Source organism: Notamacropus eugenii, chromosome 1, assembly GCF_028372415.1.
Source record: "Notamacropus eugenii isolate mMacEug1 chromosome 1, mMacEug1.pri_v2, whole genome shotgun sequence".
Classification (NCBI taxonomy): Eukaryota; Metazoa; Chordata; class Mammalia; order Diprotodontia; family Macropodidae; genus Notamacropus; species Notamacropus eugenii.
Window position 1 is genome coordinate 126221825 of NC_092872.1, and position 18773 is coordinate 126240597.

Genomic DNA, 18773 nt, shown 5'->3' on the forward strand with positions numbered 1-18773 from the left:
CATCAGGTAAGACATGAGATGATTATGGGATACAATCAGAGAAATTCCCTCAGATCCTCTGCAAGGTCAGGTCTACTCTTGGCAACCTCGAATGGTAGGGAGAGCTAGGAAATCTCCCCTGATGTTCCACAGAGAGGTAATTACAAATAACGAGAAGATGATTACAATTTCTTTTCTTTAGTTAACTCATTCAAAATGTCAGAAGTGATGTACATACGTGCTTGACAGAACTCACTAATTCTATTTAGCTGAAGACATCGACTAACTGTCCTGAAACCAAATCAGCTCAAGGAGGGAGGTCTTTCTGATACTGACGTTAAGTAGGTCAGGCTTCCATCCAGTCTACGGACAATTTGAAAGGGTTTCCGGCTTTTCATGGAGATCGGTATCCACCCGCATTCACCATATATAGGAAATTAGAGTAAGGGAAGGAAGGAAGGGGGAAAGGAAGGAAGGAAAGAGGGGCACTTGAATTCAAACAAAGCCAGCAGACACACTAGTGCATCCCTGGACAAATCACTGAATCTCTGTCTCCCTCAGTGGTCTCACCTGTAAAATGGGGATAATAATAAAAATATCTATTTCTCAGGGTTATTGTGAGTATAAAATGAGATGGTACAAATCTTAAAATGGCTGCATAGCTTTAGAAGTGTTTTACTATTATATAATAGTACTATCATCATTATTATTTTACAGATGAGGGACTGAAGCAGATGGAGGTTCAGTGATCTTCCCAGGATCACACACCTAAGTTATCTAGAGCAACCCTTCATTGTACAGAATGGAAAATCAAGGCCCATCAAGGAGAAATGATTTGCCCAAGTAAATGGTAGAACCAGAACTTGGACACATCTTGTACTATTACACGTTATTTTCCAAAATCATGAAATGCAATGTAGAGGAGGGAAGGGTTAAAGAATGTATTATTAAATGACCAGAAGCAGAGATTTTCTTGAAGTTGTTAAAGCAAATCAGATTTGCAAAAACAAAAAAAAAATCAATTTTTTCTGGAAAAATATCGATGGCTTATTGCCCAGCTGGCCAAGCATCACATAGGAACTGCCTGGAACAAGGACCCAATCCATATAAATGTTTCAACCTCACATGAATAAATCATGAGTGGCATTGTGAGTCGATATAAATCTCCCTCTTAAGGTCTAATTGGTTATTTCACTCAGCAAAATTGGAGAGGGCACCAACATAATCTGGGTGTGGTAAACTAACTGCTCAGTCAGAAAAAGAACAATTTTCTTACCAGTGTTGGGGATAAAAGGAAAACAGGCATAACTGTGGGCTTGGATCACAAAGGCAACACCCAGCAACCTGGAATCAATGAGCCTTTACCATGGCTCCTCTTGGTCATCATCCCTGAGCTCCATGACTCTTGACCAAAGGTTCAGAGAACTAGATGAGATTTCCAAAGCCATTTTCCTCCTCTTGGTTGTTTGGTTGTTGTCCTTTGTTTTCAAAGAGGACCCAAATGACATCACTATGATAAAGTGAAGTTTCACTGTGTCCAACTGTGGCTGATCAGACCAATACAAGCTTGGATTGTTCCATCACAGGTTGGGCGCAGATAGTCCGTATGAATTTTTGGGATGTATACTCCAAATTGGTGCATCCTATATTTACTTTGTGCTGTCTCAATTCTGCTTTGCTCATAGAGCACAGAACATTTTCTGATGTGGGCACACCATGCTTAACAGTCCTGTGCCAGTGTCTCCCATGTTGTACAGTCAAATCCAAAGTTCTTGAGAGAGACCTTGAGAGTGTCCTTGTATTGCTTCTTATGACCACCATGTGATTGCCTGCCCCATGTGAGTTCTCCATAAAACAGTCTTTTTGGCAAGCATATATTTTGCTTTCGAACAACGTGGCCAGCTCATCAGAGTTGCACTCTCTGAAGCATAGTTTGAATACTTGGCAGTTCAGCTCAAGCAAGGACTTCAGTGTCTGGTACCTTATCCTGCCAGGTGGTCCTTAGAATCTTGCTAAGACAATTCAAATGGAAGTGATTCAGTTTCCTGGCATGGCGCTGGTAGACTGTCCATGTTTCACAAGCATATGACAATGAGGTCAGCACAACAGCTCTGTAGACCTTCAGTTTGGTAGTCAGTCTAATACCTCTCCTTTCTCAAACTTTTCTTTGGAGCCTCCCAAACACTGAGCTAGCTCTGGCAATATGTGCATCAACCTCATTGTCAATGTGCACATCCCTGGAAAGTACACTACCAAGGTAAGTGAACTTATCCACAGCATTCACAACTTCTCCTCTTAAACGTGAACAAAAGAAGGTGACTCCCTAACCAGCACCCTTTCCACCAGCCCATGATTCTTTGCCTTGTCTCTTTCCTAAGGGAAATGACAAGGAGGGAAAGCATTAGGAACCATTCCTGAGGCATGCTGTTTTGCAGGGGAAAGAAAGAAGGATATGTTTCCTGTACATTTCAAAGATTTCAAGTACAGTCATACACTTTCACCCTGTTTGTGAATACAGTGTCATGATGCAACATTTCTGTACCATTGTTTCCCCTGATACTTATTCCCTTTGTCCTTGGCTTCCGAGCTAGGCATTTAGTTAACACCCTGCCTCTGTCAAACCCAGCTTCTGTAATAACTTGAAAACTGCTGGTCAACCCATTCATTCCTCCAGCCTACCAAGTGATCTTCCTTCCTAAATTCAATTGGATTTAGAAGTGTCCACTTAACAGACAAAGCATTGTGGAAGATACTACTATATAAGGGTCACTATTGCCCTAGAGGAATTTACAGCTAGGCAGATAAGATGCTGACACAGGAAAAGTTGAATAGACACATAAGACAACCAATCACACAAATGATGTCCAGTGGAGGTGTATAATAAATCTCCAAACGAGTGGTTCGGACAATTGTTACAGGGGTACAAAGGGAATCATGGTGGACCAGAGAAATCAGGGAAATCACAGGGACTGAAGCAAGTCCTGAAGTATGACTAGGACTTTAAAAGGCAGACAGGGAGGAAGGGCTGGGCTTTCCAGATGAGGGGAATCAGAGAAAATAGAAAAGTGTGAAGCGTGTTTGGGGGACGGTAAAAAACCAACTGGTGGGGATCCAGATTGGCTTCATCCTCTTGCCCAGCTATTTTAGAAAATGCTGGTCTGTTTGCACTGTTCAGGAGCTGAAGGCGGGTGTGGGGTGGGAAGAGGTTTGGGTCAACGTGTTCTATACTTGTGTATCTTTACTCTGAAGGGCAAAGATTGCTCAGCACAGTGCACACACCACTACTTATACAACGTCATCCAACCTACCCATCAGTGAGGGCTCAGAGATCTACCCAAGCCTCTGCTACTGAATGGGCAAACTTATGGATATGTGCCAGCTACTGTCAGCAAGGTGAACTGCCTACTGTAGTGCTGGATTTTTAATAAAAAGATCTGTGATGAGTAAAGGAAAACTTAGGCTAGATGGAAGAAGGAAAGACAAGGGGGAAAGAACACAGGAAGGACATCTCTAGAACTTATGACTGATTAATTCCAGATAGAAAAAGGTTCCCTCTCATCAAAGGTTGAGAGAACCCTTAGCACCACGGTGGGGCAACATGAGACTTAAGTCTGAGCCCTCATGGCACTTAGCTAGGTCTCAGTTTCCCTACCGATGAAACAGGAATAGTAGCATGACATCCCATGCTCCAGTCAGAGGGAAGTTCTGTGTCCCCATATAATATTCCTTGCACTTTCTTGCCTTTGTGCTCAGGCTGTTCTTGATTTTCATACTATCCTTCCTCCTTCTCCCTCCCTCTCTCCCTCTCCCTGTCTGTCTGTCTCCTTTTCCTCTCTCCCACCTTCTTTCCCTCTCTCTCCCTCCCTGTCTCTCTCTCTCTCTCTCTCTCTCTCTCTCTCTCTCTCTCTCTCTCTCTCTCTCTCTCTCTCTCTCTCTCTCTCTCTCTCTCTCTCTCTCCTTGTCTGTCTGTCTCTCTCCCTGTCTGTTTCTCTCTCCCTCTCCACCTTCAGGAGCTGAAAGAGGAGGAAAGTGGGCTCCATTTGGAATTAGGGGACTGAGCAAGTCACAAACCTCTTTGAGTATCAGTTTTCTCAGGAGTAAAATGAAGGCGTGGGACTCGCTAGTTGACTTCTCAGGTCCCTTCCAGGTCTGAATTTATGATCTTATGAATACCTACCCATCCTTTCAAACCCCAACTCAAATTCAACGTCTTCTAAAAAAGCCTCCCCTGATCATCCAGTAGTAACAAGTATTTATGTACCAGGCACTATGCTAAATACTTTAAAAATATTATCTCATCTGATCTGTACAATAACCCTGGGAAGTAAATGCTATTGTAATCCCCATATTACAATTGAGGAAAACAAGGCAAACAGAGGTTAAATGACCTGCTCAGAGTCACATAGCTAGAAAGTGTCTGAGGCTGGATTTGAACTCTGGTCTTCCTGACTCCAGGTCAAGTACTTCATCTACTGCACCACCTAACTGCCCTCCAATAGCAATTTTTTTGGGGGGGCCTTCTCTTCAATAATGGACATGTATTATTCCATATTACAGCTATCTGCTCATGTTTCCTATCCTCCAACTTGAATGGAACCTCCGTGAGGGTAAGGATCTTGTTTCACCTGAACTTTGTCTCTCACTTAAAACCTTGCACAGAGTAGGAGCCTAATAAATGTTTGCTGAAGCCCCACCCCGTTTATCTCAAGGGATAAATGACAAGATCAAAGGAGATAAAGTAAGTGAAAGCACTTTGTAAAAGGTAAAACACCAAGCAAAGCAAGGGATTCTTAATTATCTTTCAAAGGGAGTTAAGCAGCAGCTGCAAGTAAGCCAGCGCAGAGAGGTGCAGCTGCTGAGGAAGCCCCAGCCCCTTGGGCTCTGGGCCAGCGCCAGTGTGACTGAAAGATGGGTGAACAATATTCCCCAATCTTCCCTCTCATCAGCTGCTACAGCAGGTCTTGTTAGCAGGGGCTAAAGATGGGCCCTGCCCACAAGCTACACAGCTCTCTCTGTTCCCGAAAAGTAGCCTCATCCCTGCCTGCTCCAGATCTTCTCCACATCTGTCAGTCTTTCTCCCCTATGACCCCTCCTCAAAATCAGTGTACGCTGTCCCACCCACACATGCCCTGTACTTTGCCACCTCTGGGCTCATGCTGTTCTCTATTTCTTCCTCTTTTCCTCTTCACCTAGTGAATTAAGAGGCATCCTGGCTCCCAGAAGTCAAGCCAATATCCATCCCACTTGCCCCCCCCCATTGTTCTTGCTATCAACAAGTATTATTGAGTGCCTACTATACGTAAGGCACAGACGTGAATAAGACTTGCCCTCTGCCTCCAGGACTTCACAATCTAAGTGGAGACAAAATACACATTGGCCAAAGATAAGATGTGAGGCAGCATGCATGATATTCAATGCATGATGTCAGCAGGTAAGTGCTACTGAGATCAGAGGGAAGGAGAGATCCCTGTCCACTGGAATGGTCTGGGCAGGATTCGTGGCAGAGGTGAGACTCAATCCAGCCCTTGAAGAATGGAGAGCATCTGAATACATGTAAAGGATAAGAAAGACCTTCACTCAATACTAATCAAAGCAGGTTTCGTGGCTGGCCTGGGAAAACTGGCAGGGCAACCCAAAAGAGGAGTCACCTCTTAGAATCACATTAACCAGGAAGGTTCTAACAGGGCTCTAATGTCCTTAACATATAACTGCCCCATGTCTCCATTTTCCCATCTGTTAAATGGAAGGAAAGCAAACACATCAGAAACTCTGAGAAGTCCACATGAGGACTTGGCATATTGCTCATCTGAATCACGCAATCAATCAACAATGAGAAAACTGAGAGTCTTCAAGGAATGACTTGCCTAATGCCGGTGGCACCCAGGTGCATCATAATTGATGAATCAGAGCCAGAAAGGGCATGTGCCAGATAGTATCAATCCTTTACATCAGCCTACAGGCTGAGAGCCCATGCTCACACCTGGGGAAAGGTAAGAGGAAATTCTAAGGGTTTCTTCAAATGGGCTCAATCTTGCATACCTCCTCTGTATAGCCAAAGAACAATAATAATTTATATAGGGGCAGTGGTGGTATAGTAGGGCTGGAGTCTGGAAGATTCATCTTCCTGAGTTCAAATCTGGCCCCAGACAGTTACTGCCTATATGATCCTGGGCTTAACCCTGTTTGCCTCAGTTTCCTCATCTGTAAAATGAGCTGGAGAAGGAAATGGCAAATCACTCCAATATTTCTGCCAAGAAAAAGCCAAACAGGGTCACAAAGAATTAGACCTGACCAAATAACAACAAAGCGTTTATATAGATAGGGCTTTAAGGTTTACAAAGCTCTGTAAATGTTCTTTCACTGTATTCTCCCAACAGGTGTGGTACAATGAACAGAGCTCTGGAGTCAGGAAGCCCTGAGCTCAAATCCGGCCTCAGACATTTACCAACTGTGTGACTTTGGGCAAGTCACTAAACCTCGGTTTCCTCATCTGTAAAAGGGGGATAATACGAGCACCTAGCTTGCAGGGTTGCCAGGTCAATATTTGGAGATAATATCTGTAGTAAGTGCACATTGTAGGTGCTGTAAAAATACTTATTCCCCAACTCCTTCTCCATAACCTCGTAAGACAGGTGCTATTATTATCCCCATTTTACAGATGAGGAAACTGAGGCAGAGAGGTATTCAGTGACTTGTCCAGGGTCAGACAGCTAGTAAGTCTCTGAGGCTGGATTTGAGGATCCTGAAGTATCAAAAATCAGATATCAAATCCAACACCGGCATTTTACAGAAAGAAACTCCCTTCCATGTTAATGTAATCCCTATTTAACAGATGAGAAAACTGAGGCCTGGAGAATCATAGAATTATAGATGTAGAGGTGGAAGAATAGCATAGGTCATCTAATCCAACCCCTCCATTTTTACAGATGATGAAACTAAGGTCCAGAGAAGACAGTCCCTTGTTCAAAGTCACACAAGTAGTAAGTCACAAAAGTGGGATTTGAACCCAAGTTCTTCATTACCTCCCTCTACTGTGCACTACTGCTTTTCAAAGTGAAGTTCACAGCCACTCAGCCCACTAGAATCCAAGCCTCAAGAGCTTCCAATACATTGTTCTTTCCACTTCAATATCCCACCCAGACTCATTCTAAAACTCTCCAAGGCAAAGTTAACCAAGGTACAATATAGTGTTAGCTTGCCACCCAGTACTATGGAAAGGATACTGAACTGTGTACTGGATCTTTCAGTTCTGGTTTGGTCATTGACTAGCTGAATTACATCCCTGAGTCTCAGTTTTCTTATCAGTTCAGTGAGTATACATACTAATGCCTACTTTACTTATATCACAGGTTTTTTTAATGAGCATAATATGAAGACATATATCAATACTTAAAGACACTATGGTTTCCTTGATGTGGATAACTCCTTCCACCAATGCAGGTCACAACCCACCTCTTCACTTCATAGGTAAGTCTTAGGCTGCTATGACTGTCTTACTTTTCCTTTTAAGTATATGATAAACTCAATAAGCAGTGGTCTTTTCGTCTGTTTCCATCTTGTCTTCCTTCTGTTATGTTCTTTGTGCATTTTTAAATGTTGTGATGACCCTCTTTTCTTTCTTTTTTTCTTTTATATCACTTGACCCGTCTCCCTTCCAAATCACCCTCCCCAACAGAAAAACAAACACAAACCCTCATAATCAATATGGACAGGCAAAACAAATTCCCACACTGGTTATGTCCAAAAATATGTCTCCTTCTCTACCACGGGTCCATCATTCTCTCTCTGTCAGGTAACGGGTAGCATGCTTTGTCATCGTGGTCACTGCATTGATCAGAATTCTTAAGTGTTTCAAAGTTGATAAAAGGAATCTTTTGAAAATTCCTAAAAATGTCAAGGAAATGAAGCTCTTACAGTGACATATCAGGTACTAGTAACAGGCAGGAAGAGAGATATTCGTGGGGTGGGAGGTAAGAAGGGAGAAACCCTCCTGGGGTTCATCACATTACACTGTGGAAGCAGTAATTCATTCCATGCAATCTGGCACTGTTGGGCCTAGACGACCTATGGACTTGATCTGTGGCATTCAGGGCACTCCTGTTTATCTCTTATTCACAATGAGAGAGCATTCTGGAATGGGATGAGTCAACATCTTGAACTACAGTGGTGCTAGAATTGCTAGATAAGGCTGCCATTATGCCAACCTTGTTCCCATTCCAGATCCAATTAGAACAGCTACTAGGAGCACTCATGACATGTGGCAACCAAATTTTGACAACAAAAAGAACATTCTTGGTAAATGATGGGCAGCTGATGGACAGCTCCCTAGACTGCAGGCACAGGAATACTGTAGCATCCTTTACAAACTTTGTAAACTCTTATCAAATTACAAAAGCCTATTTGACTTTGCCAGGAATCCAAAAAATCCTAGTTATGCCACTGGGAAACCACCAAACCAGCCATTACCTCTGCTACCACTGTGCTTTAACCAGCACTGACCCTTGGGCTAAAAAAATAAAATAAAATCATACATTCTCCAGCCCACATACACACACAAACCCAGCAGAACTTTTTTTAACACCTAACTGATGGTTACTCTTAACTGACAAAAATCCAAGCCAGGATGAGATGTAGGTATAAAAAGGCTTTTGTTCTGGGTTCAAATTTTAGCTCTTCCACTAGCTGTGCAACCTTGGATAAAAATTGCTTCACTTGTTGTTATTGTTGTTTTAAAATATTTTTTTCAATTTATAACAAATATCAGGATAGGTATTGTCATATACAAAGCAAACAGGGAGGAGGACACATGCAGTTGCAAGCTATACATGAGCAGCTTGCTTCTACCTCCAAGTATACAATGAATTCAACATGTTGTTTTCAAAGCTGTCCTGCTTGTCTGTGTTTCCTATACTGACCTTTTTTATGTTGTCCTTTGTGCATTTTTTAAAGGCTTTCAGTGATCCCTTTACTTTCTCCTCCCTTCCCCACCATCTTGATAATTTTATTACTAGTTTTGCTCTTCGCACCATCCAAAAAAATTGAAGAAAAACAAAAACCTAGTGCTGCATATGCATGCGCAAGACAAACACATCCCATCTTAGCAATGTCCAAAGACAGACGTCTCATTCTGCATCCTGAGTTAATGACTACGCTGGTCAGGAGGTGAATAGCATGCTTCATCACTAGTTCTTTGGAATCATGGTTGATCATTGCACTGTTGTAAGTTTTCAAATCTTTCAAAATTGTCTTTATAATGTTGATGTTATTTTTAAAATGCTTGAAATCACTAATAAAATGCAAATTCAACTTTGAGCTTCTATGTCATACTTTATCAGATTATCAAAGATGACAGAAAAGGAGGCTTCCAGAAAACAGACACACTGGTGCATTGTTGGTAGAGCTATAAATTCTTGCTGTAAATTGTAAGTTGTAAATTCTTCCAACCTTTCTGGGAAGCAATTGAGAACTATGGTCTATACTGTGCAGACCTTTTGACTCCGCTATGACACTACAAGGGTCAAACCCCAAAGATATAAAAGAAAGGAAAAAGACTTAGGGGTACAAAGAACACATAGTTAAGTCAACATTCATTAAGTCAAGTACGGTGCTAAGTTCTGAGGATGGAAATAAATACCAGCTCTTTCCATAGTAGACCCAAACTGGAAAGTAAGAGGGTGCCCACCTATTTAGGATACATACCATTACATTCAAATACCATAAACAAATTATAGTATGTGAATATAATGGCATACTATTATGCCCGAAGAAATGATGAAATGGATAGTTTCAAAGGAAATTGGGAAAACCTCTATGGACTAATGAAGACTAACATAAAACTGGAATAATTTGTACGATGATGACAATATAATAAAGAAAAACGGAATGAAAAAATAGAAAAAAATGTGAAATATCTCATTGGAAAAACAACTGACCTGGAAAATAGATCCAGGAGAGATAATTTAAGAATTATTGGACTATCTGAAAGCCATGATCAAAAAAAAGAATCTGGACAGCATCTTTCAAGAAATTATCAAGAAAAACTGCCCTGATATCCTAGAGTTAGTGAGTAAAATGGTCATTGAAAGAATTCACTGATCACCTCCTAAAAGAGATCCCAAAATGAAAACTCCAAGGAATATTATAGTCAAATCCCAAAACTATCAATCAGGTCAAGAAGAAAATACTGCAAGCAGCCGGAAAGAAACAATTCAAATATCAAGGAGCAATAGTCAGGATTCTATCAGATTTACCAGCTTCTACATGAAAGGATTGGAGGGCTTGGAATATAATATTCTGGAAGGCAAAGGAGATTGTATTACAACCAAGAATCAACCAACCAGCAACTATCTCATTTTACAGATGAGAGAACTGAGGCCCACAGAGATGAATTGACTCATTAAGTGGCTAAGTACCTTTTTTAAAATGTACTTATTTACTTATCTTAGTTTTCAGCATTTGAGTAGTGGCTAAGTACCTTAACAAAAATAGTCTTTTCCTCGACCACTATGGAAAAATAAGAATTATTTACATACCTTTGTTGAATTAAATCAAAGGAAAGAAGACAATTTGGTGTATACTCTTAAAAGCTAATACTGGGGTCATCTCAAGTCTTGTCCAACAATGGGCCTGTTTTCTGGCTTCCCAGAGTAAGGAGTCTCAGATTCTAGTCCTAGCTATGCCCCTGACTCAAATGCTAGATAATCTTAGACAAACTATGTTGTCTCTTTGGGTCTCAGTTTTCTCATCTGAAAAACTACAAGATCTCTAAGCTTTCTACCTCTCCAAGTAAATCCTTAGAATTGGTGTGTATGCATGTATGTCTGTATACATGTGTATATATATATATGCATATGTGTATATATATGTATAGACTATATATATGTATGTATGCAAATGTGTATACATGCATATATGTGTGTATACATATAGATTATATACATATGTATATATCTTTTTCTCAACTCTCATGAGCTGTGTCTGTATGTTTACAGATTTATATTAAATATATACATGTGCATATATGCATGTATAATACATGCATACACACAGCTCATGAAAGCTGAGAAAATACAGGATCTCAAGTATGTGTTGCATATTCCAATATTTTGGATTTTTCTTCCTAGTTAAGGGGGAATGAAAGGCATCAGGCAGGGAGCCAGAACTTGAGTAGCCATTGGAAGGTTGTTTCGTCATCTGTTCTTTCCACTCTTTGCATCTCCACCCCATACCTAAATAACTTATTGGACAATGACACGTCATCCATATTGCACAGCTACCCCTCATCTTATCGGCCAGTTAACTTCCACCCTCTTAGCAACGCTAACCAAGTCATTTCTGCTTTCCATTTTCACTCCAGCAAAGTCAATATTTACTACCTATGTTGCTAAAACAGGCACTAGGCATTGACTCTGTGACAAACTTCCCAGTCTAATCTCAGACCAGAATATTTCCAGTGCCACACGAAGGCTCCAAAGTCCTCAGAAGGTGATTCTGTGACAATTCATCTCTGAAACAGCAATGAATCATAAGTTCTCATTAATGTAAGAGTTGGAAGGAACCCTAGATGTCATCTAGAGCAGAGTTTTTCTTTCTTTTTTAAACCTGGTATGTACAAATTTCAGAGAATTAATGAATTTCAGAGAATAAATTAATGGGGAAAAATTATATCTTTATTTTCATTAGCCTCAAAATTATATCTAACATTTCCTTCAATTATTTAAAATTATTTTGAGAAGGAGTTCATTGAGATGCTCCATCAAACTGCCAAAGAAATCACTGACAAAGGAAAGGTTAAGAACACTTGATATAGGCAGGATTTCTTAAACTTTTTCCACTCACAACCCTTTCAGTGCTGAAGAGGGTTCCTCATTTTTTAAATGAAAAAGCTATGAGCCTGGAGAGGCTGTAGCTCACCTGAACTCAGACTGGTAGTTAGTAGGAAAGCTCAGCTCGAATCTAGAGTCCCTGACTCTTACTCAACTGTATTTGTTTCGTTTTTTGCCATTGTCCTAAGTGGCCTTCCGCTAATTATTCTGGAAAAAGAGGAGAGGTAGGAAATTTAAGTGGAAGGGAGTCTTGGCTTTCCTTGGAATGGCAATAGGTATTATTCTAGGGTGGTAAGTGATTCTCACACCCTGACTGCAAGGCTGGCCATCAGTGGGCTGAGAACGTGACACTGTCTGTGCTCATCTCTAACGAGATGAGTCATTTCCTTCAAAACCAACATTATAGGGCCATAGATGTAAAGTTGAAAGGGACCTTAGAGGCACCTAATTCAGACTTTCTTAAACTTTTTCTACTCACCTCTTTTTGCATTTCAGCAGTATTCAGTGGCCATGGCATGGCCCGAGGGCATGTACAGTGCAAAGTGAACATGTTTTGTATTCAGAATCTAGACTGCAGTGAAGTTGCCCAATACAACACAAGCAAGTACTGCCAGAAACAATTTTGAATTAATTTTTGGTAGCTGTACTTTCAGAAATCTTTTACCGTTATCAAATTTTTGGTGCCCCTATATGGGGTTGCATCCCACAGTTTCACAGACAAGAAAGGAAACTGAGGCTCAGAGAAATGATGTCACTTGCCCAAAATCACACAGCTAATATATGTGTGAGGCAGGAATTCAAGTCCTAATCTCCTAACAAGTCCAGCACACTTTCTACTGCAAATAGAGAGAATTCCTGAAGTAAGGGAAGGCTAGAGAAGCTCCATCCTAACCTCAAGATTCCAAGATGTGACACATCATTCCTTTGCTGTTTTCTTCTTCTCTGTTACACGTTTTTCTCCTTCATTTGGTCCCCTACCAAATAAATAAATGCAATGGCATCTTATGCCACCAGAAGACTCAAATACAGTCTTTGGGATAGAGAGTTTTAACAACAGCTCTTAAGCACCATGTAAATGTGGGTTATTATGAAATGATCTGTAAAGGCCCTTGCAGGTCTAAATCTATCCAGTTGTGACATGTAAAGCTAACTCTACCCCCACTTTTTCCCCAGGGGTCTCCAGTTGTGATTATAATGGCCTCCCAGCCCCAGAGGGTACACAATGTAGCATGTCGTTGGTGACCGTGGCTCTTCTACAGCTGGGGACCAAGGTTGCATGTGACTAGGGGCAGGCCTGGCACCCAAGAAGGCAGAACAAGTGAGCATTCTGTGCATCTGCTGGAGATAACAAAGAAACTCCCCCACATGTGGACTTCCCCCTCCCCTCAAGGGCCTCACCAAGGAAACAATGAGAATCGTCCAAGGCCATGCAGAGAAAAGCACCCAGTCTTTATCATGTTGCCCTCCCAGGGCACAACAGTACTGACCCAGATGATTCCTAGCTAGAACTTAAGATGGGAGTGGAAAGGGGAAAAGTAAAATCATTCAATTCATCCACAAGTCTATACTGAGCAACCCTCGGACCACCAGTCCTGTGTTAGGTGGGGACTATAGGAGAGATAGTAAGTTCTTCCCACCGGCGCCAGATGGAACTAGGTTTAGCAAGGTTAGAACAGAAGTCCATCTTTCCCAAAGGCCCCTATTAAAATCACAGTCCCACTTTCTGATTGTGATCACAATTTCTGACTCCCCATTTATGTGAAGGGTCTTTTGGGATTCTCATCTTCATCTGTTTGCCTCCGATCCTAGCTCTCTAGATCCATGGCTTTCTTGAACCTTAATTTTTCCAAATTAGAGACCTCTAGTTTCCAGAGCTTTATGTAGAGAAAGTGATGGACTTGCAGTCACAAGCTTCGGTTTGAATCCCATCTCAACCTCTTCCCTAGTTCTGTGATCCTGAACCTCTCATGGAATCTGTCAAAGCCTCAGTACTTTCATCTGTAAAATGGGATAACAGCTCCTACCCAGGGTTGTTGTGAAGATCAAATGCAATCATTTATGGCAAAATGTTTTGTAAGCCTCCAACTGTCATGTAGATGGCAACTCTTGTTATCTTTTCATTATTTTCACTGTCATTATTTTCATTATTATCAACTTGAAAAATTGGTAAGCCTCAGTTTATCTTTCACTTAAAAGTGTCCAAGTCCCTCAACCAGTTCCACATACAATTTCACACTTTAATTTATTTACAATAGAAACCAAGCATATCAGAACCATTATATAGTGGTTTATACTCTGACTATTACTAGCTGGGTCTTCTGTCTTGGTAATAGGGAATAGGATTCTGGGACCCAAGTTCCACCCAGTCGCTGGCCACAGAGCAACTGGCAAAGATTTCAGAAAAGCCCAGGCATGAAGAATGGACCCATTCTGGAGTAAAGAGTTTCCAAATGGTTCAAAGCAGACAGGAATCTCTATTGAGCATCTACTACTTCCCCAACTCTTTTCTAGGCTTAAAGGATGGAGGGGCAGCAAGAATGATACAAAGAAGCTGAAGATGGGGTCTTTACTCTAGAAGAGTTTAAAGTCTAGTGAGGGACATGAAATGACATGGATGAAATAATTAAAAATAATAAGGCAGGAAACTGCTCATCAGTGCACCACAGGCACAGAGAAGAGGTCAGCAGTCCTGAAGGCTTCCTGGAAGACAATCTTAAAGAATGAGTGGACTTTGGATAAGAAAAGAAGTAAGGGCATTCTGGGAAGGGAAACAACATGGACAAGTACATAAAGGTGTGAAAGTGCTTGGTAAATGCTGGATACAGTCAGACCTTCCCAGCTGGCATGTGGGACAGTGGGGTGAGGAAGAAGCACCATATGAAACCTCCTAGCTGGCCCTAGCCCAGAATCAAAACCACTGGACTCAGTTCATTTTCCCCAGAAGTTCAGGGCCTGGAAATAGTCGAGCCACAGCCTGTCATTTCCAAACAGTTTCTTTTGTGGCCTACTGGGGACAGAAGGGAAAGAAATGGGCTGGCCCTTTTCACCAGTGATGTCACTCTGCTCCCCTCTCTTCTCTGAAACAGAACCAGATATCTGAAACCCACACATCTTCTGAGGGATAGAGGGATGGTAAAAGGGGCTCCCCAGGCCCCAGACAGCTCAACCCAGAGCAGCGCTGGGGCTAAGATAAAAGGCTAGGGCTGTGTACAGCTGGTGACAAGTTAAATGGTCCCCCTCTCCAGCCTGGGTTCCTTGAGGTCCCTGTACATCGTAAGGAAGGGAATCCAGTGCACCCTGATACGCACAAGCGCAGCAAGGTTTTCAGACAAGAGCAGACTAGTGCCCCCTTTGAGGAGGTTTCTCCATCAGAAATTCAGGTTAGACACGAGGCAGAATCTCTTAACAGTGTCTGGTAGTAGGCAGTTCACATTTAAGGGCTTGTGGAGCTGAATTCAACAGAAGGCTGGGGAGGCATCATGCAGTGTTTCCTAATGACCAAAGAGGGCATCATTTTCTCTGGAAAATTCTTCTTTTAAGATAACTCAGTAACTTTGTCTCCATTTTTCTGCTATTCACATCCCAATTTCTGTTTCATCTATCTTTTATATTATATTGTAAAGTCTTCTTTGGGCCCCCTGCACCTCAGCGCCTTCATCTGTAAAATGGTAACTATAATCATTGGGGCATTAGGAGGATTAGACGATACGATGCCTGTGCATCTGAAGACCCAGCACATACAAGACAACATGATGACTATTTCAGTGTCTCCACAGTGGCCTGGACCTCAGTGCAAGCGCAATGAGCTCTGCTGGCTGACTCTCTCACTTCCTCCAGACTTTCTGATGTTGTCTATGTAGGAAGCTGCGGATACTGATGTGACTTCTCAAAGTCAATAAAATTCAGCAAACATTTATTAAGGGCCTACTCTGTGCCATTCAGTTTTAGGCACTGGATCAGTTTTAGGATTTAGCCTAAAACAATTGTCTACAAGAGCTTTTAAAGACACAGCATTTGGACACAACGGCCATGGAAAAACAGGAACATTAGTGCCTTGTTGTTAGAGCTGTGAACTGGTTCAGCCATTCTAGAAAGTAATTTGGAAATGTTCTTGCTAGGGTTGGAAGCTCAATTCCATGTGGACAGTCTCGGGCGGGTAAAGGTGGGAACTTCTAAATCTTAGAGTTCTCACGAGACCCCCCAGGAAACGGCTGGGAATCGAGGTGAACCGAGCTATCTCGTGTATTTCCGCCTCTTCCCGTGAGAAACGTGATGGGAGAGAGCTCTCCCCGCCCTTGAGATTGTCCCGGATCTGGGCACACTATTGTTATCTAACAGCACGGTATTCAGATGCAACCTGTGCCGCTGAAGAGTTTAAGTAGGATCAAGAAAGCCTGAAAGTTCTCTTGGGCCGAGGGGCGCGGAGCGGACAGGACAACAAGGCTCCGCTTTTCCTCTCTCCTCTCTCCCCTCCCCCTCTCTCCCCACTTACACTTCTACTTCCAATCTCTTATTGTAAGATCTTTGTCTCCTTGGGAAATCTTTCTCTTTCCCTCCTAAGGAAGAATTTCCCTGCACTTGTAACTAGACCCTGAAATAAAGCTCAACCCTTGTTCGACTCTGGAACGTTCTTTCTCTCATACGAGCATCCGGTTTGGCCAACCGAAGACCTCGGGAGGTGAGGTAAGAAGACTCGGGTAGCCCTCAGGCCTCTAGGCCTGGCATGTTCTCAGAAAGTTATTCAACTGTGATCCAGTTTGACCCAGTAATAGCATTACTGGGTCTATATCCCAAAGAGATGAAAAAAGGGGGGGAAGGAGGGAAAGAATCAGATGTACAAAAACATTTAGAAAAGCTATTTTTGTCTTTGTAAATAACTATAGATCTAAGGGGTAACCATCAGTCAAAGAACAGCTAAAAATTATGGTATATGAATATAATGGGATACTATTATGCTACAAGAAATTAAAAAAGGAACAATGTCGGAGAAACCTTCAAGAACTTGTGTATAAACTGATACAGAGTGAAGTGAGCAGAAGACCCAAGTCACACTTTCTACAATAACAACGGTATTGCAATGACAAACAACTTGGAAAATACACAGGAACTCTGATTCACGGCAATGATCAACGGTAATTCTGGAGGACTCGTGATGAAACATGCTACTTGACAAAGACATGATGGACTCAGAGCGCAGACTGAGACATAGATACTTTTTAGATTTGGCCAGTGTGGGAATTGTGGGCAGCTAGGTGGTGCAGTAGATAAAACACTGGCCCTAGTCTTCTAGTCAAGACCTAAGTCCAAATCCAGCCTCAGACACTTACTGCACAAGTCGCTTAATCCTATTTGCCTCAGTTTTCTCATCTGTAAAATGAGCTGAAGAAGAAAATGGCAAACCACTCCAGAGGCTTTGCCAAGAAAATGCCAAATGAGGTCACAAAGAGTCAGACGTGAATGATCAACAACACCAGCATGGCAATTGGTTGCGACTGTACATATTTGTTGCAAGGATTTTGTTTTTCTTTCTTTTTCAATGCAGGGGCAGGGAGGTTAGGCAGCAGGAAGACAAGGCATATTTTCACTAATTGAATAAAAAAATTGAATTAAAAAAAGAAATGACAAGCACATGTATAAACCATATCAAAACGCCTCCCATTTTCAGGAGAAAGGAAGGGAGAAAAAATTTGGAATTCAAAATCTTGTAAAAATGAATGCTAAAAATTTTCTCGATATGTAACTGGGGAAAAAATACCATTTAAAAAGAGGAAAAAAAAGAAAAAGAAATCTTAAAAAAAACTAATAAAAGGCATGGCATTTGACCAAAGAGAACAGCAGGGAGACTAGAAAGAATCACAGACAAGCATTCTGAAAGCCGTGTTGAATTGTGTCTCAGTCTACCTGGCCTAAGATCAAGTGTATATTTAAAAATAAAAGTAAAAGTACTGTTTTAAGTACAATCTTTTTCTGTTCTACTATGTCCATGGAAATGCTCATTTTATCTGGTGTATGCTAAGTTCAAAATAAAAACTTTTTTTAAAGCAGTACAGCATTTGTCTGCATCTTGAAGGTGTGAGTGTGTGTTTGTCAACAAAGAAGACCACACCATCTGAGAAATGATGACATGACTTGCACTTGACTTTGTTTTGAGTGAGGGAGGGCTGTGCAGGTCACCAGCCTCACTTCTCCTCCAGAGCCATCTGAATCCAGTAACCAGATATTCATCAGGATGACTGGAGATGACCCAGGATGAGGCAATTGGAGTTAGGGGACTTGCCCAAGGTCACACAGCTAGTGAGTGTCAAGTGTCTGAAGTGAGATTTGAACTCGGGTCCTCCTGACTCCTGCACTGGTGCTCTATCCACTGCACCACCTAGCTGTCCCTCAGCTTGAAGGTAGGTCCTCCTCAGAGTCCTATTTCTGGGCCTTCTCATTGCTTAGCTCAGTTCTCACTCTCTTCTATCACTTCCCTTTCTCCCCATCCTTCCCAGCCCCCATCTAAGAGCTCTCCATCTGTGGTACAGGTATCTCCAAAGTGTCCACAAACCAGATCAGAAAGAACCAGGGTCCTCAGACAGGGTCCCCTTACAGTTCTGTACTTCAACAGCAGTTCCTTCCCTCCGGCTCTGAGGCCCCCACACACTGAGCCTGAGGCAAATATTACAGCATCTCCAGGAAGTAAATTACATAATCCTTGAAGTCTTGGGCTAGGCCAGTTATCAGGTCATAAGGACCCCAGCTCTTGCGGCCTTTGGTTTTGCTATGTTTCTCAGGCATTCTAAGACCCCCGGGTTTGGTATTAAATGAGAAAAGGGCAAAATCTATGGAGAGGGGAAGGACAATTAGAGCCTTGGAGACAATTAGAGGTAATTAAAGTCTCCTTCACAAATCTTGGAGAAAACAGTGAAAGGGCAAGCAGGAAATCACCGAGCACAGGTCGTCAGAGCTGGAAGGACTTTTGAAATCACT

At 42.0% G+C, this 18773-nt stretch overlaps 1 protein-coding gene across 2 annotated transcripts in view; it reads right to left on the reverse strand.

Annotated features, from left to right (window-relative positions):
- DAPK2 (death associated protein kinase 2) overlaps positions 1–18773 on the reverse strand; it is a 184567-nt gene that overhangs the window by 142448 nt on the left and 23346 nt on the right. The gene's annotated exons all lie outside the window — the stretch shown is intronic.